The sequence below is a fragment of the Erigeron canadensis genome, chromosome 1 (genome assembly GCF_010389155.1).
Source record: "Erigeron canadensis isolate Cc75 chromosome 1, C_canadensis_v1, whole genome shotgun sequence".
In the NCBI taxonomy this organism is placed as follows: Eukaryota; Viridiplantae; Streptophyta; class Magnoliopsida; order Asterales; family Asteraceae; genus Erigeron; species Erigeron canadensis.
This window is the reverse complement of record NC_057761.1, coordinates 30,787,811-30,808,187: the sequence shown is the minus strand read 5'-3', so window position 1 is coordinate 30,808,187 and position 20,377 is coordinate 30,787,811.

The following is a 20,377-nucleotide window of genomic DNA, read 5'->3' as shown; positions in this document are numbered from 1 at the left end:
AAATTAAACATATATATATATATATATATATGTCATTTTTATAGACATCTAATTGCAATGACGTTAAATTAGTATTATAATAATGAAAATATCTTATGGTGGGTGAGTGTCCCTTTAATTTGTTTGCATGATGTTGCGAATTGATTAATATAATAAGAAAAATGATAATTTGATTTTATTGGTGTGTTTAAAAGTAAATTTGAACAAAGAAATCAAGTCATGTAATAAAACTAAAAGTAAACATGATGAATGTCAATAATAGAATTATGTATCATGTATTATTTATACATGACTATTAATTTACTATATATTTATTAAATAGTAATATAAAGATGTATTGTTGTTAAAGTAAGAAAAAATGATTTGAATGATATTATAGTTTACAGTTTACATCATTTGATTTAAGTTGTTTCAAATGAAAAATATTCTTGTGAAAGTATAATAACATAAAACTACTTTGAAACATTTTTTTACCTTATAAGCTAATGTGTATACATATATTCTACTTTTGAATATATCAAAAATTATTAGTACAATAAGATAAAGATGTAAAAAACATATACTCTGCGTAGTATCTAATGGGTATTGTTTTTTTTTTAACAACGGAGTTTATATTAATATAGTATCAAAATACTAAAAAGTATGACGTATACACAATAGAAGAGTTAATTTGGATGAATGAATAAATAAAAACAATTGAAGAGTTTATTGTTGGGGATACGCAATCAATAATGAAAATATAAACAATAGAAGAGTTTATGTTTACAAAGATTATACTAAATTATGAAAAGACGAATACTTAATCTAACTGCTCTAATCTGATGAACGAATAGCTTAAAAATTCAAAAGTCTTCCAAGAAAAACCTCTCTAGAAACGCTAAATTTGGATGAAAAATAAGTTGGTTCATATTAGGGCTCTTTGGTCATGTATATATAGGCATTTTAAAAATCAAACCCACCGGCTAATACGATGCACCATATCTTAACGAGATGCGACACACCGGCTCTAATTCGAAATTGTTGCAAAACGTGTAAGGCCCATGGATACGTCGATTAATGTTATTCTCAATTTCTGTCCCTTTTCGTTCTCAATTCTCATAGATGTAGCAATCGAACTTAGAAGCTTTTGCATATGGGCTGAAATATCTTAAAGTAGTGTAATATATCTTTATAGCGTAACATATTTCCTCATTCTTTTAGTTTATATGATGTTGTCGTTTTGTTCGGTTAGACAATCAGTTCAACTTACTTCAAACCAATTATTTTCACATGTGAAAATCTTGAAATGGTAAATTTATTGGACACATAGATATACAGAAAAATTGGAAAGAGCAACACCATGTTGACGGGGGTTAAAGTATCGAGATGGTCCAAGAAAAGTGATGTTACTAAGATGGATGCCAAACTTAATCTAGATATTTATATTTAACATGCCTTAATCATTCCTATAACTTGTTTTAGTGCCTCAAATAAATGCCATACATATTTCAATTTGGCCTGTTTGAGGTTAAGGTTAATTATGGAGCACATGTTTAATTTTATGGATTTGATGCTTTTTGATATTTCTTTATTTAATATTTAGGTTATTAGGTACATAAAACTCATTTATCAGACGTTATGAAACATACATTTTTTTTTTTCCAGAATTTGAGCCATTTCCGACATATATATTTAACAATTTTATCAAATTACATCGTAATAGCCGGTAGGCGGGTAACAAGTTGTGCCGCTACCCCTTTCTGAATTGCGGAACCTAATCTACTAAAAACAAACCCATATCCCCCTGGAGTCGGGATATTGCTATGGATAACCCGTTGAACCCTAGACAAGAACGAATTGCTTATGGTGCCAAGGAACCAAAGGTATCAAAAGTTAGGGGAACAAATACATGTTGATTCTCTTCACACGCTTTGACATGCTTATTGACTTTCTTCGCTTCAGCTTTTCTCATTGTTTGTTCAGTTACAAAATCATTATCCCTCAAACCAGCTAGAGGGGATACTCCTGTGAGGTCAACACATGCGTGTTTTCCCCCTACCCAACCAAAGACGAGCAAATCTGCTGGTCGCAGAGTAGATCTCCCTTCCGCGGGATTTGTAAGGAAGTTCATGGGGGCCTCCTTTTTGGATGCGATCCCAGCTCGCCTTAAAATGTCCCATAGAACGTCCCGCATCCAATTGTGTCTATATTTAAACCCGGGCAGCTCCTTACAATGAACCACATGTTCGTCATACTTATCCAGACAGGCCTTGCAGCAGACATGACATGTTTCGTCTTCAGGGTACATGGGAATCATCAACCGGTACTTAAGGATGGCCCTATACTCAACTGCAGACATGCATTGGCCCAAACCGTCAATTAGGGTAACTGTCAAAAAATCCTAAGCATGAGGACCTTGCAGGCATTCAATAACTACCTTTTGGCGGGGTGACAGACCAAAAACATCTCCTAGACCCCGTGCGATTTTGCTAAAGAAGGCATTCGCCAAAGTTTCTTGAGGCTTGGGGGGGGGGGGGGGGGGGGGTACTTATCTAAGAAACCGCCAAAATCATTTCTGAATTGTGTTTGTTTATGTACTGCATTTGCTTGATTCATTCAATCCTTTCTACTTTGTACGTGACCAAAATACATGTTTTGACTCAGATTTTTTGCTACACAATAGATAAATGGTGGTAAGATAACGTCGTACTAAAGTGATCAGATTAACATTTTGTATCCTTGTAAATATGTGTTTGTGAGAGAGAAAGTTTTGATTTTTTAAATTTATTTACACTTTTAAACATTTTTAAGTGTGAACAAATTAAGAATTATTATTTTTTTTACTTTTTAAAATTAAGTATAAATAAATAACATTTTTGTTATAGTGAAAAGGGTAATTGGATAGGAACATCTGTCCAGGTGAATCTCAACCACTTAATAATCCCTTGATTATCTCAAGTTTGCCTTTGACTAGACTCGAACCCAGGATCCAGGTGAATCTCAACCACTTAAAAATCCCCTGATTATCTCAAGTTTGCCTTTGATAAGACTGAAACCTTAAATCACTGCTGGAAAATGAAGACTAGTGGTCACTGGGCTATTACTCAATAGTTGCAATTTTGTCATAGTGATATCATATGTATGTATATTACGAGCATTAAAACTAGTTTGTATGTATATAACAAAGGGTGATTGGACAACCGCTATTAGTTTATCACAAAAACGAGATACAAGAAATAATTATTGTCACCCTAACCCTATCGTCTAATACTTCTTTTGTCTAATTCCTAAAGAAACCAAAAAAACTTTCTTCATATTGTGTTATATCGATATTGACTTAATTTCCGACATCTTAAAACTACAATAGAATATGATGCGACTTTCTTGAATAGCAACATGCCTTATACGCCATTATTTCTATATGATTCACATGGCGGTTCTCCCAGATATGGCTCAACAGTATTATGACACTAGACGATCGTTTTAGGCCTCAATATTTTGTGTATTAGTCTTAATGTTGGACTAAGTATTATTATATAATTTGTATTAAAGTAACATCATTTTGGTTTTACATCAATATCTGAATCTTATTTATTATTAGTAGTTCAATAACAAAAGTCGTGTTACTTTTTTTTTACATTTTTTTTAATTTTAATTTATATGGTAATGGACTAAGCCCCCAAAGTTGATTTCGTTTAAGACCTTTAAAAATGTTAAGCCGCCACTTGCCGGTTCATACTTAAATTAATTAACACGTTTTATGACAAAAACCCACTACATAAATATTATGAGAAAAAAAAAACGGATTGGGAGTCTTTATGATGCCATTCTAATTAAGCACATGCATAATCTAATTATGTAAAGTAAACGTGATTAAAATTTTGACCTCAGAAATCAAAGTATGTTAGGTTTATACAGATAACTATAGGGAATAGAATTCGCATTTGAAAAGAATAACTTCACATGGTGTTTGTTCACTAAAATTTTGGTGTCACCACAACTCACAAGCAAAAAGATTTTGGCATCTTTTGTGTGGCCAAAAGGCCATTTACTAGGATTTGGTGAAACCATATAAAGCACAAGTGTCTAGCTTCCAATCTATTCCTAATTTGAGACGCCAATGGGCTCCATTATTGAATATCTTAATCTTCCTTTTTTTTAAGTGGCAGAATATCTTAACTTAACTAGCATCACATATTGAAAAGTCCAAACCTTAGAAGTCGTTCGTATTACTAGAGGCTCTATACAATTTTTATCGATAGCCAATGAACCACATAGTGAAACATTTAAGTTTTACTCATAAGTCAAATGTTTAAATTTCATTTGGGAGAAGTTGAGAACAACGGGTGTTTTTGAAATAGTTTTATTGGATAATTGGGTCCGAGTCTCTGACTGAGTTGACGCTATATGTTGTGTGTCACCCCAACGAAGTTTCAAATTTCGTACGAGTAATATATATAAAAAAAAAATGTAGACCGTTAAAATATATATATATATATATAATTTATCAAATGATCATAACTTTTATCTGAAATATTTTATATCTGCTGCTTCTAATATTACCATTATATGAATTATATAAAAATATTCTACAAATAGTATTCTTGACATCATGAATAGGCAGAATTAGCCGAATAGATAGTTGATTGTGAATTCCTTTGAATTGACCGTTATTGATTTTTTGCCACAAAATACTCTAGTTATGATTACAAGTGTAGTTTGTTACTTTCTTCTTATTATATTTTAAAAAAAAAGGAATAATGTTTTACTAATAATTTTATCATTCTATATTTCTATTTACTATTTGAACTTTGATCAATCCGACAACAATATATACATATTATCTTACTGTTAGCATTATGTTTGGCGGAATATAGCGGTAACAACTTTCAGTAAATCATCAAGTTATTGATGTTAAATGATATTTGAAAAGAAAAGGTTTTAGTTTATTCATTAATTTAAATTTAAAAATCTACCCCTATATATCTATATATCTTTAATGAAATAACTAATAACAAAGAAAATTACATTTTTGGTCTTTTAAAGTTGACAGGATTTTTAGTTATTGCACTTAAGTTAATTAATTACAGAAAAAAACCCTGAAGTTGGTCAATTTTTTCAATTTTTACTCCGTGACTAATAGCCGTCGATTAGGTCCGTTTAATGAGGAGAAAATTCGTCATTTTACCATGATCCATTATTCTTCTTCTTCCACACTCAAATACAAACTCAGATTTTCTAAGTAATACGTCGGAAAAGTTAAATTCGCAATATCTCTTTCTTTTCTTCGATTCTAAACACGAGACTGGTACGAAAAATGTCAGAATAGAAGTTTGAACAAACCCTAACCAAAAGATTTCTGTACTAACGATTGTCGGAAAATTCAGAAACTCACCGGAAAACTAAAAATGGCGATTACTCACACGTTTTTTCGAATCAGGACCCAAAACAAGTTGCAATCAACTTAGAATTCAATCGCGCATAAACCTTAGTCGAAATAAATTCGAATTACAGTTCGCCAAAAAAACTTGACTTCGTCGGAAAAGTGTAACCGTTAACCAAAATAAACTGATCGAAGAATTGAAACCATCATCATGATCATAATTCGACCGTGATTAAAACTTGATGAATTTCATATTGATTTGACAAAAAGTGACTACGAGATTTATGAAAGAAGTTACGAAAAACTTGATAAATATAAGGGATCATGGTGAAATGAGGAAGCTGCCCCTCACTTAACGGACCTAATAGACGGCTGTTAGTCGCAGAGTGAAAAGTGAAAATATTGACCAACTTTAGGGTTTTTTCTGTAATTAATCCACTTAAGGACAATAACTGAAAATCATGCCAACTTGAGGGACCAAAAATGTAATTTTATCTTAATAACATAAACCCCTCAATCCTTAAAATAACTACACAACCTCCTTTAACATCAAAAATTTTTACATTCATCGCCATTAACGCCCCCACCACTCACCAGCGCCACCATTTATCGCCACCGCCTTTGTCACCACCATCCCGCCCGCTACCACATCTCTGCTGCATTGTGCGGGCATATGACTCGTTTAGAAATAAAGATTTTCATTATTTTAGGAGTGATTGTTTAAAATAATGATTAAATTAACGTGTTTGTTCCACATGCCATATAGCTAGGGATGACAACGGGGTGGGGATTGCCGTGGATCTCAATCTCCATCCTCGTACCTGATTTTCAGTTTCAATCCCCATCCCAGTCGGGTAATTAAATTACATCCCCATACCCGTCTCATCAGGTATCAGGGATCCCCGCCGAGTATCGAGATACCTTTTTTGAATGAACATGAATATATCTTAATAAAAGGTATGTAGGAGAATGAGTATTTTGACATTTTCTTACTAGTATAAACAAATTAATATATATGTTAAGTATAACACATAAAAAGTATTAAACAAAAGCTTTAAACTTAAAATTGATTCTAAAATATAGATAAGAATTTAAAGTGATTCTAATAAATATATATAGTGTTTTTAGGTTTTGGTATGGGGATCGGGGATTTACGGGTTCCCATCCCCGTCCCCGTTTCCATAGGGGATTAGATTTACATCCCCATACTCGTCCCCATCTTCGGTCAACTCGAGGATTCCCCGGGTACGAGTATTTTTGCGATCCCTACATATAGCATTGACTACACTGTCACCACTTGCATCATTATGGTTAAGTAGATAGCCAATTGAGAAAAGTAGGCAAGTAGCTATGTTTAGCCATGAAATCTTGCGTCATTGACAGATGTGATATCAGGAAAAAATTTTGGAGGGGACAAAATTAAAAAACTCATGAAATATAAATCTAAAAGGTGGTAAAATGTTAAAAACCTATAAGAAAACTTTTAAAATCTAAGAAATTTTTTAAAATACATAACAAAATTTAAATTTTGAAAGGGGCATTAGCCCCCCTTGCCCCCCTAGGCGTGCCCCTGTTCATTGATCTTTTTGGTTGTGTTTGTTATTGATGTAGCCGGGTTTATATGGAATAACAGTTAATCAATGTAAATCTGAATTTCTTAGTATGGGGTTAAGTGCTCCATTATCTAGATAATTTAATTTAATAGTATGGGGTTAAGTGCTCCATTATCTAGATAATTTAATTTAACAGTGATCAAATTCTTTTATATAAATCATAAATCAGTCAGGCCTCAGCCAATCGTGCAGTTTTTCCTAGCTCTTCTTCACTGTCATATCAGTTTTTCTCTCTTTTTAAAACACCTCTTCCTACTTACTACCAACCCTATCTCTTCCTCACCTATTCCCCATCTCTTCCTCAACTTTTATTTATTCTTTTTTTATTTTTATCTTAAAATAACATAAACTTAATTTTATTAAAAAAAAATTACATTAATAAAAATAAACGACATTACAACTAAACTTGAAACAAATTACATAATTCAAACATTACAATTAAAATCAAACATAGATAAAATTAAAACATTACAACTAAAGTTAAAACAACACTACTAAAACGAAAACTACATTATTAAAACTACGTAAAACTACTCGCGTCTTCCTCGTCTTCGCCGGCCTTGGTTGATGACATTGCCGGTGGTGGGAAATCGAGAATTGGTTGACACATATCTTGAAAGGGTTGATTTTGGTTTGTTATTAGGTGAAGGTTAAGAAGGGATTTGAAAGAAAATATGTGTGTGTTTGTTGTTTGAAAGAATAATGTGTGTGTATTTGAAAGAGTGAGTGGTGGTGTTTAAATAAAAGGTAGAAAAGAAAAAAAAAATTTAAAAATGGTAAAACAAACAAACGGTCTTGTTTCAAATTAAAAAAAAATGTTTTTTTTTTTAGTTTACGTTAACTTTTGGCCCATTTGGACCCCACCCACACTCATCTTCATTCGGCGCCAGGAGGAAGCACAAAACAAGGAAGAGGCAAGAAGGGGAGTGGTGCTAACGCGGGAAGAGAGAAAGAGGGAGCCAAAACGAGTTTCTCGCCGGGGTTAGTTACTGCCTTACAAATTTGACTAAAAGATAAATAAACTAATCAATTACAAATGTTTTTCTTTAAAAGTAGGCCCATCTCTTAGAACCTTATGAGAAGGTATGAAATTGGCAGAGCCCCGTTCTTGTATGTCGAGGCGTTCTATGATGTTGTTACTTTGACTATGAAAAACAAAAATACCAATATCATTTTAATATGATACCCATATCTACGATAAATAATTATCAGTTTATAGCATTAAAAAATATAAAAGATTCAGTAGATTGCTTGGTAATTTCATTAGAACTTAGAAATATAATTCCAATTGATTTGGCCAACAATAACTAAATAACCATGAAATATAATATTGAAACCCAATTCGAAGATTCGAATGTACAATTGAAAGTCAACCCACCACACCCACCTTGTGGGCTTAATTACCATTCACAACATTTTACCTTAATAAAAAAGTGATATTAAAATCCCCAAACTTCCACCACTTGAAAAAGCACTTGCACCTTTATCATTGAATCTTATGTTCTTGACCATTGCTTCTTTGCATCTTATGCTTTGTAGAAGCTGGGCTTTACTTGTGGCATAGGCTTTATCACTTATTTTTATCACTTTTTTTATGAGCCAAACCTTTTCTTCCTAGAAACAAATAAAAGAACATATATTGCTCATGGTCCTTACTAAATCGCTAATCATGATTGTGACAAATGCTTAAGATTGGAAGTTAAGATACATGTACTTATAATTGAGACAATTATATTTCGTATGTCATTTTTGACGAGTCAAATGTGTAAAAAAGCACAAGTTAATTAAAATACAATTTCAACGGATTTATGAGAGATTTTGTGCATTTGACATTACCTCCGTTAGCCCCAAGTGTGCGCGGAAACTTGAGGTGAAAAATATGGGACTATTGTGTATCAACTTGAGGTTGAAAATTTCATCCAGGTGGTTTACACAAGAGTCATCTTTCATCCTTCACTGACGGTCCTATATGGGTGGATAATATTCGTATTCGATCTTTTAGATTGACGAACGTTATTTGTCATTCGTTAACACCTAATGCTTCCCACCTGAGAGTATTCTAGTAATTTCCAAAATATAAAAGACCAAACTTGATATTTTATCCAAAATGCCCTCATATGAGAGGCATGTATCTGGGAATGTGGAGAAAAAAGAGAGATAACAGTCGTCAACTTAAAGGATTGAACACAATCTTTTTCCATCTATAAAGAACTACTAGTGAGGTTATTTTTTTTTGAACACCCCAAGATTCAATGATCATTATTAAATCTTGACCTTTGATTTTAATCTAATGGCTATGATTCTTCTAACTTTACCCATCAAGTTATTTCAACCTGAGAGAATCTTCTTCCTATTTAAATAGGGTAGTGGTAGTTTAAATTTGGAAGGAGATTCTCTCAAGTTGAAACAACTTGATGGGTAAAGTTAGAAGAATCATAGCTGTTAGATTAAAATCAAAGGTCAAAATTTAATGATGATCATTGAATCTTGACCCTTGATTTTAATCCAAGGGTCATGATTCTTTTAACTTGACTCAAGTTATACCAAGAAACACTATTGGCAAGGTTTTAACCTTGGTCTTTTTCTCAAGAGGACAAAGCCTCTACCACTCCACCAAAATAATGATGGCTGCTAGTGAGGTTATTAAACCATAGAGATGAAAAGTGACTTTTTTGCATAAACCACATAGAGTCAGACAATTTATGTCGATAACTTTTTTTATAATATTTCTAAAAGTAAAATAAAATCTAAGTTATATGTCCGCCAATAGCAATACGGAGAAAGGTTCGACGCCGACCAAATACCCATGGTCGAAAGATCATGTTGTTTTGCTTTTTATGGTTGATACATGTTGGCATATTGTAGCTTTCTTTTTGGACACCATTTGTCATCTCTATATAATTAAGAAAAGATAGTTTTTTTTCCTAAGTGACACTTCTCTTTTCGTGTCAACTAAGCTTTTTGCTTATGTGGCATTTTCTGGTAATTTTAATGTATTCTTTAGATATATATTGACATTTAAATATATATTTTTTAGTGCTTATGTGACACTTCATTTGCCACATCATCATTTGTCTACATAGACATTTATTTTTTTAATCAGTTTTAAATAGCAAAATAAAAAAGCCATATAAAAGATTAGAACTCATGACCTTTAACTTTTAATATTATGTACATACCACTTTATTTAACTTAATATTTGTTTATTTTTTGCAAACTACAATAGATATTTAGTGAATATTAAAAGTAATTAAAAGACATTGATAATATAATTGTCTATCTTTGTAACTTATCACTTTCTATTTTGCTTTTGTATTTAATTATCTTTTGTACGTGAAATATAATTTACTTTAATAAATATAAAACTAGATTATATTAATAATTTTATCTAATATTTTACTATCCGATTATATTATTAGGGTTAAATTAGATATTTACTTTATCAATTTTACATATATTTGTAATCAACTTAATGTAATGTGTATATTATTATGTATCGCATGAGTATAATCTAGTTTTGAATATTCGTATTTGCTTACTTAAGAAAAAGTTCGCTATAAGATATTGCATTTTGCATTGGATAAGTGAATAGATAATATAGTCCTTATGAATGCATGTTTATTGTGTATATCTATATTATATTATAAAGTAGATCTTCTATGTTTACATTTTAAGTTTCAATATTTATTTTCTTAAAATGTCCATATATCAATTTTATATTTACCTAACACCATTTCTTTTTCCTCAAATCTCAACTAATCATTTTTTTTCTCTCTCATCCATAAATCATTTCTTCATCCAATTCATTCAAAATCTTTTATCTCAAAAACCGTACATCGATAATTTATAAAAATTTATATGGGTGTTATTAAAATTTAATTCTTTTTCATTAGAGATGTCATTCGATATACTTTCGACGAATTTTTAAATCCGAGGACGAAGCCCGTACGGTTAAGGCATTTGGCTATCACACTCTATGACCTATCACTCCCACCATCTCACCGCCGTAACGCGCGAATACTTGCACTCGGTCATATAAGAAGACATCACGCAGTTTATATTTTTACTTGTATTATTTTATTTTTTGATAGCATGTATTTTATTATTTGATGGTTATGAATTATTTTAGTTTTTTATCAACTATTACTTATTTTATTAGCATGTAAAGGTTCAATTTGAGAAAATAAAAAAGGTGTGATTAATTTCATAATGTCGATAACTTTTTTTTATAATATTTTTTAAAAATAAAATAAAATCTAAGTTATATGTCCGCCAATAGCAGTACGGAGAAAGGTTCGACGCCGACCAAATACCCATGGTCGAAAGATCATGTTGTTTTGCTTTTTATGGTTGATACATGTTGGCATATTGTAGCTTTCTTTTAATTTGGACACCATTTGTCATTTTGAATATTCGTATTTGCTTACTTAAGAAAAAGTTCGCTATTGCAAAATAGATGTTGCATTTTGCATTGGATAAGTGAAGAGATAATACAGTCCTTATGAATGCATGTTTATTGTGTATATTTATACTAGATTAAACTCATGCGTTGCATGGTAGATAAATGTTATTGTAAAATCTGTTAAAAACAAATAATTTATCTTTCAAATTTAATGTATAAGACTATAATATTATCGCAACAGTATATACACATGTAAATTTACTTATAATAAAAGCAATTACTTCGTAAATAAATATATTTAAACACTAATCAAATAGACTTTTTTTAATACTGTCTAAATTATATAACCATATAAAAAAAATCTAAAAAACTAAAATATACTTCATTAATAAACCATCAAGTTCATTTTTTTAAAAAAATTACATGATTATGATATTTATCACCTACTAATTATAGTTTGATCTATTATTTTGTGATCTTAAACCGTATATCTTCTTTCTTAAAAGATAACTTCTTCGTAAATAATATGTATACACACGAGTATATAACTTAATATCTACCAATATATATATAACAAGGTCCTAAATTCATTCTTAAACAAATAAGAACTTTTAGATGAATTTCATCTTTGATTTAGAAGTATTAGATCAAATTTAATTATTTCATCTTTAATTAATGACAATAATAATACTTTTACTTTATATATTTTGTCAAAATATACTCTTTTTTAATTATGTTAATATACCATAAATAATAACATCATAATAAAAATAATAATTTTATAAAAAGATTACTTAGGGAGTCATAGTCTCATAGATCGATCGATTAGTAACATAATGAAGTAATATATATTCATAATTAAATAATTAAGGTGTACATTGGTAGATACCATAAATAATTATGCCAATGTATAGTGTTTTCTTTATCTATTATGTCAAGGTATACATGTTTAATTAAGTGCTAGAGGTGTCTAGCATGTAATGATATAGTCTAATAAATTATTAGGAGTGGAATCCGTTAAGTATATCATCCTATTATCAATTACCCCTTATGATATATCACTTTCTATAACCTTTTAGTCTATCACTCCCATCAGCTACCTCTTATTAGCATCCTTATATTTTATATGAATAGTTCACTAACTCGGATTATAGAATTTTTCTTAACTTTTTTTAAAAAAAATTTATAGATCGAATTAATTAAAAAAAGAAGATGAAAAAGGTGAAAAAAATAAAAAAGACAAGTTAAAAAATAAAAAACGAACATTTTCTCCTTTCTCTTCTTAAGAACCTTCTATCTTGATCACTTCACTATATATATATATATAGAGGTTGAGTATTGTAAAACAAGTATTAAAGTAAAACAAATAGGACATGATCTTGACCCTTAGATCATGGTTAAATTGATGCACGAAGATTCACGAAGCAATTGATGTCCGACGATTTTTATGATGCATAGTGATTTTCAGTAAAGAGAGACCTATTATTTTATTTGTTTTACTTTAATACTTGTTTTATTTTACCCAAAACCTATATATATATTATATATAGGATAAGATGGTCTTACCGATTTTATGTAGAAGTGAGGACCCATAAAGATTTAACTTTTAATTCGAGCCTTTAATCAAAATGATAATGTTATTATTTACTTTTATTGGTCAATTATAACATTTGCCTTTATACTTTGAATATTTAGACCAAAGTTTTAACTATATTTTATTTTTTTAAAATGTAAAATATAATCTTTGCTACGTATAATGATCTTTTGACCTTTGCATAAAGAGAATTTTTTGATAGTGATATTTGTATTATTGGTCCCCTATAACTAACAACAAACTTTTTCAAGGCCAGTTAGAGAGAGAACAAGCTAAACGTAAATCCAAGCAAACTTCTACACCAACTTTGTTTTCTATTTTTGTTCTTCATTTTTGATTTAGATCAAATGTTATGATATAATTTAATGCATCTTAAATAATCACCTTTTAACTTATTACATCAATATATGTGAATATTATGTGAGATCCAAGATGATCTAACTTAAGATAGTTTACCTAACTTAAAGCTTAAAGATTTAACTTTTAATTCGAGCCTTTAGTCAAAATGATAATGTTATTATTTACTTTTATTGGTCAATTTTAACATTTGCCTTTATACTTTGAATATTTAGACCAAAGTTTTAACTATATTTTATTTTTTTAAAATGTAAAATATAATCTTTGCTACATATAATGATCTTTTGACCTTTGCATAAAGAGAATTTTTTGATAGTGATATTTGTACTATTGGTCCCCTATAACTAACAACAAACTTTTTCAAGGCCAATTAGAGAGAGAACAAGCTAAACGTAAATCGAAGCAAACTTATACACCAACTTTGTTTTCTATTTTTGTTCTTCGTTTTCGATTTAGATCAAATGTTATGATATAAATTAATGCATCTTAAATAATCACTTTTTAACTTATTACATCAATATATGTGAATATTAGGTGAGATCCAAGATGATCTAACTTAAGATAGTTTACCTAACTTAAAGCTTAAAGATTTAACTTTTAATTCGAGCCTTTAGTCAAAATGATAATGTTATTATTTACTTTATTGGTCAATTATAACATTTGCCTTTATACTTTGAATATTTAGACCAAAGTTTTAACTATATTTTATAATCTTTGCTACGTATAATGATCTTTTGACGTTTGCATAAAGAGAAATTTTTGATAGTGATCTTTGTACTATTGATCTCCTATAACTAACAACAAACTTTTTTCAAGGCCAATTAGAGAGAGAACAAGCTAAACGTAAATCCAAGCAAACTTCTACACCAACTTTGTTTTCTATTTTTGTTCTTCGTTTTTGATTTAGATCAAATGTAATGATATAAATTAATGCATCTTAAATAATCACTTTTTAACTTATTACATCAATATATGTGAATATTAGGTGAGATCCAAGATGATCTAGCTTAAGATAGTTTACGTAACTTAAAGCTTAAAGATTTAACTTTTAATTCGAGCCTTTAGTCAATTACACTAGGACTCTAACATGTATATCGTACTAAACAAGTTCGATATATAAAATTTTTTGAATACTGATATCATCATGATTAAACTTATGTTATCTACTATGCTATAAGCATGTTATTATTAAAGCTTAATACATTTATCTCGTATATTACGCGGGAAAATGATATAGTTTGTTTTATAATTTATAGTGATCAATATGAGACTTGTTTCCAATTTATTCATTAGTATTCAAATTAAAGATTAGATCAAATAAAAGACTACATAGAGATAAATACAAATTTATACTATTTCAATGTTAAAAAAAACAACTTAGGGATAAATAAATGACTAACTCAAAGAATTGATGGAAAGATTAAAAAGATAAATACAAAAGTTTAATTAATAATTATTATAATATTATTGCCGGAAAAAAAAAGTTATAATTATTATTAATTATTATCTACGTGGCTAGAAAAAGTAGCAAATATTTACAAAATTTACAACTAAGTAAAAATCCTAATTGTCATTTAGATAAAAGTGACACATGAGATTTTTTATATCCTTTCTTAGTTATATAGAGAGATAAGAAAATATCACGCAATTTATATTTTTACTTGTATTATTTTATTTTTTGATAGCATGTATTTTATTATTTGATGTTTATGAATTATTTTAGTTTTTATCTAACTATTACTTATTTTATTAACATGTAAAGGTTCAATTTGAGAAAATAAAAAAGGTGTGATTAATTTCATAATCTACTAATATATATATATATATATATATATAATAACAAGGTTATAAATTCATCTTTTAAAAAGCAAGGACCGTTTGATAAAATTAAAGTTTTGATTATTAACCCTTAGATCAAAATAATGATGTTATTTCCAAATTTATTATTGAGAAAACAGAACATTGGTCCTTCTATTTTATATAATTAACTTTTATTTAATAATTATACTCTATACCGGCCATGTAACTATAAATAATAAATTAAATTCAAAAATGTCATGTTGATAATGGTGAATTCGACATCTTCATATAGGGATTAATAATTTAGGAATTTTTATTGATTTCTTTCTTCTATTACTCTTTTATATTTTAAACAATTTATTTTTACAATCTACATAAAAGATTAACTGCTTTTTGTATATATAAAAAATCTTATAATCAGTTTTTTTTTTTTGCCAAATACGTTTTTTCATTATTTGCGTTTTTTAAGATAACAATCAGATAGTCTTTTCAAGATGCATATAAAAGTTTATTAGTATAATGACATCTTTGATAATAATTTGATATGTAAAAAAAAGACTACCACACAATTGTTTATATCATTATACATATTTATGTAAAATTGCTTTTAAAAATTCAAAAAAAAAATAATTATAAACACAAAAACACTTTTTGAGGCTAAAAACCTTAAGGAAAAAAAAAACAAAGTTGAATTCTTAAATGAAAAATGATCAATTAACCTAACTAATACTTTAAGAATTTGGTACGTGGATTCCATTAGGTTTTTTTCTTGATTTTATTCCTTAATTCTTCCACATGTCATAGTCTTATAATTAGGTTGACTTTAAGGCATACGAGTTAAGTTAATTTATCATTATCCTTCTTAAATAGATGTGAAAAAATATCTATAGCTCAATTGGGAGATTGATATATGTTTGACATTTTTTTAAATTATGGTACTTATTTGTTCAAAAAAAATGGTATATATAAGCTCGCTTGAGAGGTAAACAAACGAATATTAGATGTAAGTGTAGAGGTTAGATATTGTTGTGTTGCTCTGATATGTTTTATAAGATTGTTTTTTGTTATGTATGTATTTATATAAGCATTAAACTACGTGAAAGATTGTTAATAAAATGACTAATACAGTTACACGACTTTTAGAGAAGTTAAATCTATCAGGGCCGGTCTAAGGGTAGGACAAAGTGGACGACGGACCGAGACCCAATTTTTTAAGGGGCCTGATTTTATATTATCGACAAGTTTAAATTTAAAATTTATCAATTTTTTTACATATAAAAGCCATTTGTATTGTAAAATTTAAATTTCACGAGTTTAATAATAGATCTAATAGCTTTTTATTACCACTTACTAGAAGAAAGGCCAAACAAAGCATCGACAATGATGGCGATGGTGTAGTGGTTGTGGCAACGACTGATAGTTGCGGACGGAGGTGACGACAACGATTAGTGTAGCTTAGTGATGCAAAAAATTTAGTTTATTTATTTTAATTAGGAGTTGAGAGATAAATTTTGTAATTATTTTATTAAAGATTTGTTTGAGCATTATTTAAAAGGAAATACCTGGAGTAGTAATACAAAAGAAGGATTATAGGTGAAAGGGTTAATTATTTGAGAAATAGCATGGGGTTGGTTTGATTTATAAGGACTAAAGATATACTCGTATAAAATAGTATGTCGATTTTTTGTGAGCCATTTATCAAGGATTAATAACTTATTATTTAAAAAATTTATTAGTCCATATGACACATAAGAAATTGTTGACGTGGCAGGCTCAGAGAGTGTCATGTGAGCACTTTCTGATAGCCTTAAATATAGAGAGAGATATGACGATTTTTTATGTCGTGAGCCATTTATCAAGGACTAATAATTTATGGAAAATGGTAAATAAAGCCACTAGGGGTTTATTAAACGTGCATAAAAAAATATTATACACTTTCATGTCAAAAGTCTACCTTCTAAATTTCATTATAAGTGTACAATTATTTTATTTTATTTAATGAATCTCTTAAGGATTCAATTAGCAAAACCCATAACTTATTATTTTAAAAATTTATCAGTCCATATAATAGGTATATTTAATAATTAATTAGTAAAATACTTTTGGAACACCAATAAGCGTTAAATGAATAAAGAAAAAAAGACTAAATATTATATTTTACTTTGATGTGAAAACGTAACAAACCCATTAGAATTATTATCTATTATTTTTTTTTTTATCTTTTCTTTCTTTATATTTTTTCTATTTTTATTTATAATAATAAGTTTTAACCCATTTATAATTACTTTCATGTTTTTTATGTACTACATGTTTAACTCATATCATTTTTACAACTTTTGTTAATGTTATTTCTAAAATCTATATGAAAGTCTATTTTATCTCTATACGTAATTATTCACCTCAAATTATACAATTGTTTTTTACCATGTATAAATTAATGAAACTTATTTCATCTAACACCATAATAACTTTTAGAATGCAAATTCCGTTATCAGTTCGTTCTGTAATTACTATTAACAAAAGTTGTCGACATAATTTGATCCAATTTGTCTCTCTTTATAATTATATATATATATAATACTAGTCTTAATACCCGTATGATGTACGGTAGCTATATATATTTTATCATAAAAAAATTTAAATATTCCTCATACATGATTTGTGAGTATAAAATAAATTGTGAATAAGGTAAATCGATGACCGAAGTTAATTATAATAAACAGTAATGATCAATATAATATATGTTTAGTTATAAATTTTGATTTACCTTAAAGCTTTAGAACCACATCAAAATCGGAACTTGTAAGTATAGTGGATGATGGCAAATAGCCTTGTGATTTCGGATCGTAAACTCAAAATTTTGAAGTCTTCATGTTAATAACTTATCTCTACTACATTATAAAGCATTTGTTCCCTCCAAATTTTTTCAACTTTCAACCATTCATTTTCATATCTCTCCTTAAATCTCAACCACTCATTTTTTTTTTCTCCTCCATAAATCATTTTATCCCTCTAATTCATTCAAAATCTTCTATCTCAAAAATCGTACATCGATAAATTGTAAAAAATATATGGGTATTCTTAAAATTTCATGTTCTTTCATTAGAGAGGTCATTCGATATACTTTTGATGAATTTTTAATCCGAGGGTGGAGTCCTTACGACTAAGGCATTTGACTATCACACTCTATGACCTATCACCTCCTATGAGATATCACCCTCTATGACCTATCACCCTCACCATCTCACTGCCGCAACGCGCAAGTACTTTCTCTCGTTATAATTAATATAAGCAATAGGAGTTGAAGAATTGAAAATAAAAACAGATAATTTATAAATTAAAAAACAATCAAGCAAATAAGGTTATAATGTCTTTTTTATTAATAAGCCAAAAGTAATCATTCTAAGTCTAATAAAAATATTGAATTTATATACAACTAAAAAAGCTAATTTAACAAAATAAATAAATTAAAAAGACACGTGTCGATCAAGGATTACGTCACGTGTCATTTCAATAATATGTCAATCCTTTTTTAGTTTATTCGTAGATATAGATATTCTAAACTAATAATATACAACTACGTAGGCACTTTAGATACAAAGATAAACCATAGGAACTTCAGAAGTCTTAGGATTTACGAAGTCTTAGGAAACTGATATCTTAGTGTAAATAATAGATTTATTAACTAAGAATCCTAATTTAAATATAAATAGCTAATCAACCTGGGTATGTTAATTAAAATTTTAAAATCATTAAATATATTAAATAAATATATGTAATGGTTTTTACGGATATATTATAATTATTTGATATAAAACTAATAATTCAACTAACATAATAATTATAAAGTTAAGTAATCAATTAACACAATAATAATTTTTAAAACAAAAATAACTATTACATTAGGCATATAATTAAATATATTTTATTTGTAAAATTATTTAAGATATTATTTTTTTAATAAATGATTAATATTTTTATTAAAGGCTATCTTTATATTTTTCATATGACATCATAATTCAATAAAAAACCTTTTAAAATAAAATATAGACTTGCCACATCAAAAACTTTCTTAAAATATTTGTACAAAACAATCTTGTTTTATTAATAAATAGATTATGAACCCGCGTAATACGCGGGGGAACACATTAAAAAAAATATCAAAAGTTATGATGCATGCTAAGACATATAGTTTACTGTTTACTCTTTAGGGATAAGTATCTTGTAATGTAACAAAATTTGAACGAATGTTTATAGTAGGAAATAACTAAGGTTGTGTGTATTGTATATAAACAACTCGAAAATAATGTTTATTGTATGTTAGAAAATGTATTCAACCAATTAAAATTAGACAAGTGGCACCTCTATATGGTTGTCACGTATGTTTTCTTACATATAATAAACATTTTTTAAAGTTGTTTACATACAATACACAAAACTTTAGTTATTTCCTACTATAGACATTCGTTCAAAGTTTGTTACATTCCAGGATACTTATCTCTTATCTTTATTATATAAAGTTGTGTCATTTTGTATTCTTATATAGTTGATAATTGATTGATAATATCTAGATAAATGGTAATATTATTTTAACAATTAAAAGTGACAAATATAAGAAATTTAAGAAGTTAAATATATAATGTCTGAGATATTGTAAGTTATATTAATAAAAAAAATATTCTTCATATAGGTTTTCTTTTTCGTGATCATAATTTTTCATTCGAGGCTTATTATGTATTAGTTGTGTAAGTGTTTTTTTTTCCATTTTGACTCTAATTAAGATATGTAAAGAAAATCTTTTTTGCTAAACTAACAAAAGTTATCTTGTTAGACAATATACGTATATTTACTATAATAAAAATGGAGCAAATCTTTTTAAAAATTGTATATATACATATACGTATTACTTTGTAATCTGTCATCACTGTTCCATATAATTTGAGGTCTCAAAGATCAAGTTTGTCAATGGCTTCTCATGTACCAGTTTGTTTTTTTTTAGTTCTTATTTTTTATTATTATTAATATTTGCTTGATTATGAATTAGTGTGATGCACGAATGTGTTCTATATAAAAAATTAGAGGTTTGTATGATTGGTTACTCTATTATATTTTTTTAGGAAACTTGTGTAAATATATATCGTTAGTTGATCACAACTCTCTTTGTTACTAAAGTTTGCTTGGCTTAAAGGTTGTTTGGTTTTTATCTGTCCGATGTGTTTTTTTTTTCGTCCACTTGATCTTTTGGTTCA